The sequence below is a fragment of the Asterias rubens genome, chromosome 3, assembly GCF_902459465.1.
Source record: "Asterias rubens chromosome 3, eAstRub1.3, whole genome shotgun sequence".
In the NCBI taxonomy this organism is placed as follows: domain Eukaryota; kingdom Metazoa; phylum Echinodermata; class Asteroidea; order Forcipulatida; family Asteriidae; genus Asterias; species Asterias rubens.
This window is the reverse complement of record NC_047064.1, coordinates 8600167-8609324: the sequence shown is the minus strand read 5'-3', so window position 1 is coordinate 8609324 and position 9158 is coordinate 8600167.

Below are 9158 nucleotides of genomic sequence, written 5' to 3'. Positions count from 1 at the left end.
AAAAAACCAGCAATAATAATGCCGAGGTGATACCATTCAAAAACCTTGGGTACCATCTAACAGCCAATGCGCATGCGTTGTTTGTTCGCCCCGGAGTAGGCAGCTGATTGCTGGAGTCCATGCATTGGTTATCGAAAGGTGAATACCACGAATGAAACAAAATTATTTGGTTAAGAAAGGCGCTAAATTGGTCTCTGTGTTGGCAAGTTCCATATGGGAGAGGAGGGGATTGTAGCTTTGCAGATAAGGCATCGACAATCGCCACAGATTTCAGCAGCTAATTTCAACACTATATACTCTATATAAAATTTTACCGGGTCAGAATTTTCGCGGATTGTGTGTCCAATGAAGTCTGACTATTGCTGGTTCAGGCTGACCTAAGAAACTTGATTTATATTTAACTCTGAATCTGCGTAAGTTTGACACATTTTTAAGTCATCATTAGAACTTGGTCAGGCTGATCCAGAAACGGATTTAACAAGGATCTTGACTCTTATTCTGCGTCAGTTTGACCCATCCTCGATCATTTTGACCCTGATCTAGGTCAAGCTGACCAGAAACGGGTTAAATTGACATTGACTGCGTCAGTTTGACCCGTTTCATTTGACTCGGGTCAATTATGACAGGCAAGTTTTAGAGCATTAATTTTCCTTTATGTATTCAGCTTAATGATTTACTAAAAATCTAAAAAATTTGAAATCCAATTTTGGGGAAACTTCTGAAGTATTACCTCTACATAAGACGCCTACTTATTAATATCATGATCATTTTGTATAGATCTTTAGTGCGATGTTCCTATCTGCTAACATCATGTAAGAACTACCAAAGCTGAACACGCGCGAATGCGTATGAATTCCCCAAAGATTACACAGTATAAGAATAATGTGATTAAATGGCATCGAAAGTGTCTATACATTATCAATCCACGCACGGTATAAATGTGTCTGCACTGCAGCAATCATGTCCAGTTGTCACGAAAGCCATGATAAACATTCGCAACACTCTGAACGATGACGGGTGTAGAAAAAAAACATCCCATTCGTAAACGACAACAACGTTTCGCTTCATTTCGTTAAAGTTGCATTTCGTTTATTCTGGCTGAATATAGCCAAGGACTCTCAGTAAAACGATCTTTATTATTAAATCACTGTACTGGCAAAAGACCTTATTGAGAGACAAGGAATGAAGTTTCAGTTTTAGATCTTGGAGGAAAATCCCGGGAAATAATTCCAGGGAAAACGCACGGAGTCAGATAAGGACTGAACCCAATCCGCATATTGCCCCGGCGTGATTCGAACCGGGATTCGAGGTAGGAGGCGAGGAGCGATACAACCATTTTACGGCTGGTCCCCTGTCTTTATCTTCAAAGATAAAGACAGGTGCACTGGTTTTACAGGCCCAATGAATTCGTTGGATTTAACGATTTTATTAGATAAACATGCAGTGAAGTATATATAAGCTTTCCAAATCTGTGTTTTGATTGGTCTGGGGTGATGTTTGACAGCTGTACTTTCGGTCGAATGCATGCAGTGTGCATAATGACATGAAAGTGATGTTGTTTACTTATGTACAAATGTACGTAGGATTTGACTGCGAAACTTCATTTGAAATGAATGCGGGGTCAAAGGTGCTTTTGGAAGGGAGTTCACAAGCCTCGGAGTGTGACGTCGGATGTTCAGGCGTCCACCATCCCGACCACCCAATGTATCACTCGATGTTGTTGATACCCGTGTTTTCATTTTGTTCGTTCCACTTAATGTTCATCAGTTGAACAGATGTACCAGCACCGCAGATGGTTTAAGTGTATGGCTACTTTTTGTAGAACACAAAACACAATGTCCACAGATTTACATTAAACTTACACGGTTTAAATATAATGATGGTAAACGGCTGAGGTGATGCAGTTTTTGAGAACTGAGTAAGGCAAATAACGAAAATTATTTTAGCATGTAAAACGTATTTTCGTGACATTGTTTTACTCATTTCTCAAAAACTACATCACCTCGGCAAGTAATAGTTTAAGGGAAGCCTTCTATTGTCATTGTCATCAAACTGTGCAAGGTTAATGCAAATCTGTGGACATTGTGTTTTGTGTTACACAAAGTACCCCAATCCTTTAACTCTGCTTGAATGCTTCAAAGGTAGGGTCATTGCGTTGTAATGACCCTCAGACAAATTGAGTAATTTATCTCCGAAAGCTTACGTGTTATAAAGATGGTAATTATGGTATTACATCCTGCGAAATTGCTTTGTCTGAAGTGTCCTCGTAGAATGGAAATCAATCAACGTGCTTTCACGCTACATACGAAGTGTGGACCTAAGGATACAATAGGTTCACATGTAGGGAGCTGAAACACTATGTGGAATTATGCATGTCCACAGAGTGTTATTTACAGTGTTGAAGAATAAGATTTACTTTTTCCCCAAAAGGTTATGAATTTCCTTTGCATTGTAACTCAGGACATTCAAGTTTTTGAAGGTTTTGCTATTTAAATGAGCTATGTTAAAATATTAATAAATAAGTCTTTATTGAATGTGTACTTTACGATCGAGTCATTCTGTGACTAGAATAGGGGATGAGCTTATAAAAATGAGCCCTTTTCGTTATTTACGAGAACGCACGAGATTTATGAGATGATATATACAAACTACCTTCCATTAACCTAAAATAAAAACAAAACATTGATTAATGGATACATCTTTCATGCTGTCAAGCATTTCCAACTCTTTCAACAAATTCCGAAGTTCAATTGTGGTCGAGAAAAAAAAAGTCATACAATTATAAAACAATCACATACAAATTACAAACAATCGCACAAAATGCGCATTATAGTCGAGAGTTTATCACAGACTGATTGTCGACAGCAATAAAATTATTATTATCATTCCATCCAAGCAGAAGGTAAGACCGTGTTTTGAATCCTCTAATAGAACTTAACCCATTAGCAAGTGCTCTTCTTGCCTCACACGTTCACAAGCCCCAGTTGAAAATAATAAATTCGACAAGCACTAGAGAGAGAGAGAGAGATAGAAGTAGAGAGAGATGTAAGTTCTCCGAGAGATGTTGACCCAGCAGTAACGTCACCAGGGTGTCCCCCGGTACCTCTCGAGCTCCTGACGGGGAACCGTGGATGCTCTTTGCCGCTCGTACCAGACATCCCTGTTGAGCCGGCGATAATGGCATCTTCCCCGCTTCAGGACCTGGCTGGCGTGACATCAACTTATTTATCAGGTTTGGATATCTTCCGGGCTCGAGTGTATGAAGGGGCCGAGGTTTTGGAGATAACATTATGGCTGAAATGTGCATCTCTGTATATTATGTATGCAGTTTCTGTTTCTGCTGTATAACACAACTGACCATATTCAGGGATTGTTTCTACAGGGTTAGGGTTAAAACTCGCATGCTTGTTGGAGTAAATCAACTCTTTTTAATAAGAATTTGGAGTGCAGGTGCAAATTTTTCGACAAATGGACGTTATTTTAAAGACAAAGACACCAAATTGTTAAATCGTAATTCGACAAAGAAGAGTATAACTCTTTTGTGTGTGTGTGTGTCTGTGATGTGTGTATTAATTGCTGAACCCTCAGCACTTCTGTGAACTGCGTCGATTCGAACTGAGTGAAGTGAAGCGGTAAGACGTCTGCTCCGCAATGCAAACGTTATGGGTTCGAATCCCATCCGAGTGACTTGCCTGTGGTTTTTTGTTCACAGACTTAAACACGAGTAAGGGTAAAAACATATCATATTCTTTATCCCCGATGCACAACTTAACAAATAATAAATGGAAGCTAGAAGAAATCAGTTACAGTCTTACAACCCCCCAAAACGAGTACAAAAGTCTCAATAAGGTAGCAGGTTAATTTATAGCCTTTGGCCTATCATGTCTTTCCCGCTATAATATAAACGCATCAATGATTTTATGGTGTCAAGTCAGCCTCAGTTTATAGTTGCGTAAGCTTAATCAAATAACCTGATTTATTTGCATTGTTTCAGCTCAGTCAACTGGAACAAGCAATAACGTCCTTGTGTAATAGAAGCGGGTCACTTACAATGTCTGGTGTAAGTGTCGAGGGATTAAGAAGATTTGGTCATAAAATATAATGCGGGTAAATATCTAAGACAGATAAATGCTTACCAATAACATAAATAGGAGAAAAAAACCTTTAGCAAATATTATGTGCACACAGACAAGTTAGCAAAAAATGACAACGATGAACATCATCAGGCATGATAGGACCAGTTGTCAATACATAAAATAGCAAATATGTGAAAATGTTCACTTCGTGAGTATCGAACTTGCAAGAGAATAATGGAAGAAGACAAATCTTGTTGCAAAAATGTGTGTGCTTTCAGATGTCTAATAAAAGGCTTTAGGCCAAGAGTCTTTTAATATTTGAGTAAAAATCACCCTTTTCCCAAAAACTACTTTACTTCAGAGGGTGCCGTTTCTCACAATGCTTTTCACTATCAAAAACTCTCCACAGCTTGTTTCTTGTTATGCTTACCATTATTTTGAGTCGTTACAAATACTGTCCAGTGCCTTTAACACACATAACAAAGTAAATAGAGTAAAACTGAATATCAGATGTCCACGACCGATAAGCTACAATACTCCTAAACCATATTCAAGAGAAAACAGATCAAGCTTCCGATTATTGTCGTTTACTCCTGATTAAGCGAACCTGGATTGACCCAAATATCAGCTTACTCCCGGACCGTAAGTAATCGGTGGGATCAAATTCTCTCACAGGTGCATCACTTTTGAATAAAGTTGAATTGAATTCACGATTTCAAGGGAAACAGTTGTATAATGGCATTTGAAGTGGTTTATGATACACTTGTTTATGCATAAAACATCTCCAGATTGCTCTCTTTTCAAGACTCACAACCAAAACATAAGAACATCTGTAAACAAAACAATGATGATAACTGAGCTGTTCTCATCGGGCACAAGTTGTGAGTCATATGTTTCAGGACTACGGGCTATCCATGATACGGTTCCAACGTATGTTTAGTGCACAGGACACTAATTTTAGGTTTAGGGTGTGGAAAGAACAAATGAACACCCTTGGTAACCTCCAAAAAAAAAACCCGGGAGAAAATAGCAGAGTGCACTCTGTATAACCAAAGCTAACATAATAAACAAATACTGGTCAAGTCATTCGAAGATCTTTGGTTAAAAAGGTCCAGCTTTTGTGCAAATTAATTAAAAGCAGTTTTAACAGACTCTTTTTGTAACACAGTGGCTTGATCAAGTTTGTATTTTTTTTTAGTGCATACATGAAAAACAATTTTCACGTTTTACTTGTTATCTGCGATGAAATAAATCAAATCGAATTTAATTGAATTGATTACCTTAAACAGATAGTACAACTCAAAAATTAAACGACTTTAGACTCTTAGTACACTAGTACAGCTCTGTGTATAATTTTTTTGTCCAGAGAAAAAACAAATGGCAGACACATTAACTGTTTTTGTTGTTGTCGTAAAAGTGATTTATCAGCCATACTTATGATTGTATGATTACTTGTGAAAACTGACTCACTTTCTTGGAAACTGCGATTGATCGACTGATGATCAGTAACGCTCGACTAGATCTGATCAAGTTTCAACCACATCTCCGGGAAAAAAATCATTCGAAGTTATAATGCATCCATTGCAAACCACTCACCCTGGAGAACAGTGCGTTGCCATGGCAGCGGGGAGAATTTTTTAAAGTTTGAGCAGATTTGAAATATCGCCAGGTTATGAACGCAAAATCACAAGGCGCCGTGGAAATTGTTTGATTCATGCTTAAAGGCAGTGGACACTATTGGTAATTTCACAAAATAATTATCAGCATAAAACCTTACTTTGTGACAAGTAATGGGGAGAGGTTGATGGTATAAAACATTGTGAGAAACGGCTCCCTCTGAAGTGACGTAGTTTTCGAGAAAGAAGTAATTTTCCACGAATTTGATTTCGAGACCTCAAGTTTAGAATTTGAGGTCTCGAAATCAACCATCTAAACGCACACAACTTCATGTGACAGTTGACACTATTGGCAATATTACACTCAACCAAATGTTTAGCATAACAACTTGCTTCGTAACGAGCAATGGAGAGCTGCTGATTATACTGATAACATTGTGAAAAACGGCTCTCTCTGTAGAAACATAGTTGTTGAGAAAGGCAATTTCTCACTCAAATATTAAAAGACTTCAGGCCGCCTGATGAAGTTCTCTTTCGGCATCTGAAAGCACACACGTTTGTCCAACACGGGTGCTTTTCTTTCATTATTCTCTTGCAACTTCGGTAACCAATTTAGTACAAATGTTCATAGGTACAATGACTTGCTTAGTCACAAGTTACCGCTTACATTTCAGGGCAAGCTTTCGTATAGAAACCTCCAGATGAGCAAACCCTGGCACCATACACATCCCTTCGGAAGTGTTCACCGTCTATATTACGTAAATAAGCAAAAGCTTGCCCAAAATCATGTGATGTTATGCTACTGTCATTATAGTAAGAGGAATTCAAATTTAATTGTTATACCTCGGTAACAATTATGAAGTTTGATTGGTCGAGAACCAATCACGTGCCGTGCAACAAATACGCATGTTATATGGCTCAGGGGTCGGGTAATATGAAAAGAGATGTACACCGGTGTACATCACCTTGATCGTTCCCGTTGTTGGTCGATTTCCAGCGCTGTACACGAAACAACCGCGGGTTCGAGGGAATTGTTTCTTGTTCGTCTGCTTATTAAACAATGAATAGTCCGTCGTAATAATGTTTGAAGATGACAACAGAACTTCGAGAAGAGGAATAACAATTATACAAAGGTAAAACAAAACAATTGTTGCACGCTGTGACTGGGGTCCATAGTTTTGTACACCCTCGGTGGCAGCGCCCTCGGCTTCGCCTCGGGTGTCATTTCCCCCCCTCGGGTGTACAAAACGCAATGGACCCCGTCACAGCGTGCAACAATTGTATAGTGGTAACTTGTGATGAAGCACGTCATTGTACAAGACGATATTCAAATCTAACACGCAAATGGCTTATTACCGAAGGTGTCCAGTGCCTTTAACTGTACGTCATCTGACAGCTAGAGAACATTTAGGAAGTGAACGCGTGAGTCTTGCTTAAAAACATTTCCCCACTATAACCTAATTCGAGGCTCGTCTGGTTGTCCTTAACGTAGCAATAATGGATGGTGCTAAATCAAGCGGACATGTGGAAAAATGGGACCTTGCATTGCTATATACTGGACTGTTCTGGGTCTATGTTAATGGTTAGCCCGGATCGCTTCTTGAGGGAATCATGACACAGTTCAACGGTACATGGTTAAAAGGTATTTTACACTGGGGATGTGGATTAACAAACCGGTTGCATACATGTCAGAGTAATGCCGGCGCACTCTACACGATTATGTTAGACGCAGCAGACTGTGAAGAAAACATTAAATTTCATTTCAGGTTCAGTGTCTTAATAAATACGTGCACAGCCACAATCATTTGTACACATTTTGTTACAAAGACACCAACTGAACAACATAAACATATTAAGTGACTCTTTGGAGATCTTGAACTCAAGCACTTTTTATTCATAATTGACACGTCATTTTGTTGGTTGATATACCAATAACATTGAGACAACTGCTACATCACAAACTGTTGTTCACAAAATGGACACGAACAATGTGTACCCATGGTTATAGGAAACGTATGGCTGTGCATTTATGCAGTTCACTTCATCACCCCGTAATGTCAACATTTGTTTCCATATTGCAAAATGTATACATTATTATTATTATTATTTTCTTTTTCGGCCAAGATTTCAACAAACAGTGCAAGATACAATATTACCGAAAAAATATTTTAAGAAACAACGAATGTAAACTTAAAAAACATGTGACACCTAGAACAATTGTAAACCATTGATTGAATTGAAACAGAACACTGGCAAATCAAGCAAGACACGTATACAAACAGACAGGACAAGCAAATGCTAAGATGGCCAGGGGTGGATTTCACAAAGGTAGTCCTAACTTAGGACTAGTCCTAGGCAATGCTAAGAGATAGGACCAGTCCTAAGTTAGGATGAGTTACTGGTCCTAACTTAGGACCAGTCCTATCTCTTAGCATTGCCTAGGACTAGTCCTAAGTTAGGACTACCTTTGTGAAATCCACCCCAGGATTAAAAAAAGTAAACCTAACCACTGTGACTCGAAAACCTATCAATCCAATCTTAAAATGGGAATAGAATCTTTAACCAACATTCATAAAACAGTAAAGCTTAACTTTGGAAAATTAAAAATATGAAGAACAAAATATGTTCATGTTAAGAAAAACCTATTTACCTGCAGCGAGAATATAATAAGTGCATATTTGAGTTAAAAAAGCTTACCTAAAAACAATGTATAATGAGGAAATATATATAAAAAGGGCTAAATCTTGATCAAAGGATAAATTAATTATAAAACTCACTTAAAACACAAGATCGATTTAACAAAGAACCACAAGAATAACAACTGTAGAAGAAACAAACTTCCTCATCAAGAATATGATAGTTCAACGGCAATCGTTCATTCCCAACACGAATAAATCGGACCCCATTAGGCTGGGAAAGTTCATTTCCATTTCAATAAAGCAAAGTCAACCGAGCCACCCTGCAAGCAGATTGTGTGGTATTAATACGCCTAAATAAACCCAGTAATAAGGTGAGCATTCTCTAACGTAGTTAGAATTGATGAGTGTGCTAACCTTTTTATTAAAAGGGTAGCACACAAATGATGATTAAAAACAAATGATGATTTAGAAGTCATCACTTGTTTTGAAGCATTCACGGAAAAGTCAACATGTGGGATGGGGTCCGCAGGTAGCAACGCGTCGTTTTGGGGCCATTCTTGAAGTGTTTTATGACAATAGAGGGCTCCCTGCACATCGCCGAATCTCATGAACGTACAGTCTTTAGTGGGTGCGTTCGATTAGCTTCCCCGGTGTGGCGGTTTCAGTCTTCCGCCGTGTTCAGTTTTCCGGGTGACGTAGCCGGACATTTCACCACGTTGTTTGAACGGTTTAAGCTTTCCGGCGTGTTCAGTTTTCCGGGTGACGTAGCCAGAATACCGCCGCGAGTACCCTGGCGAGTACTGTAGTTCTCTCGGTGACCCCAAATT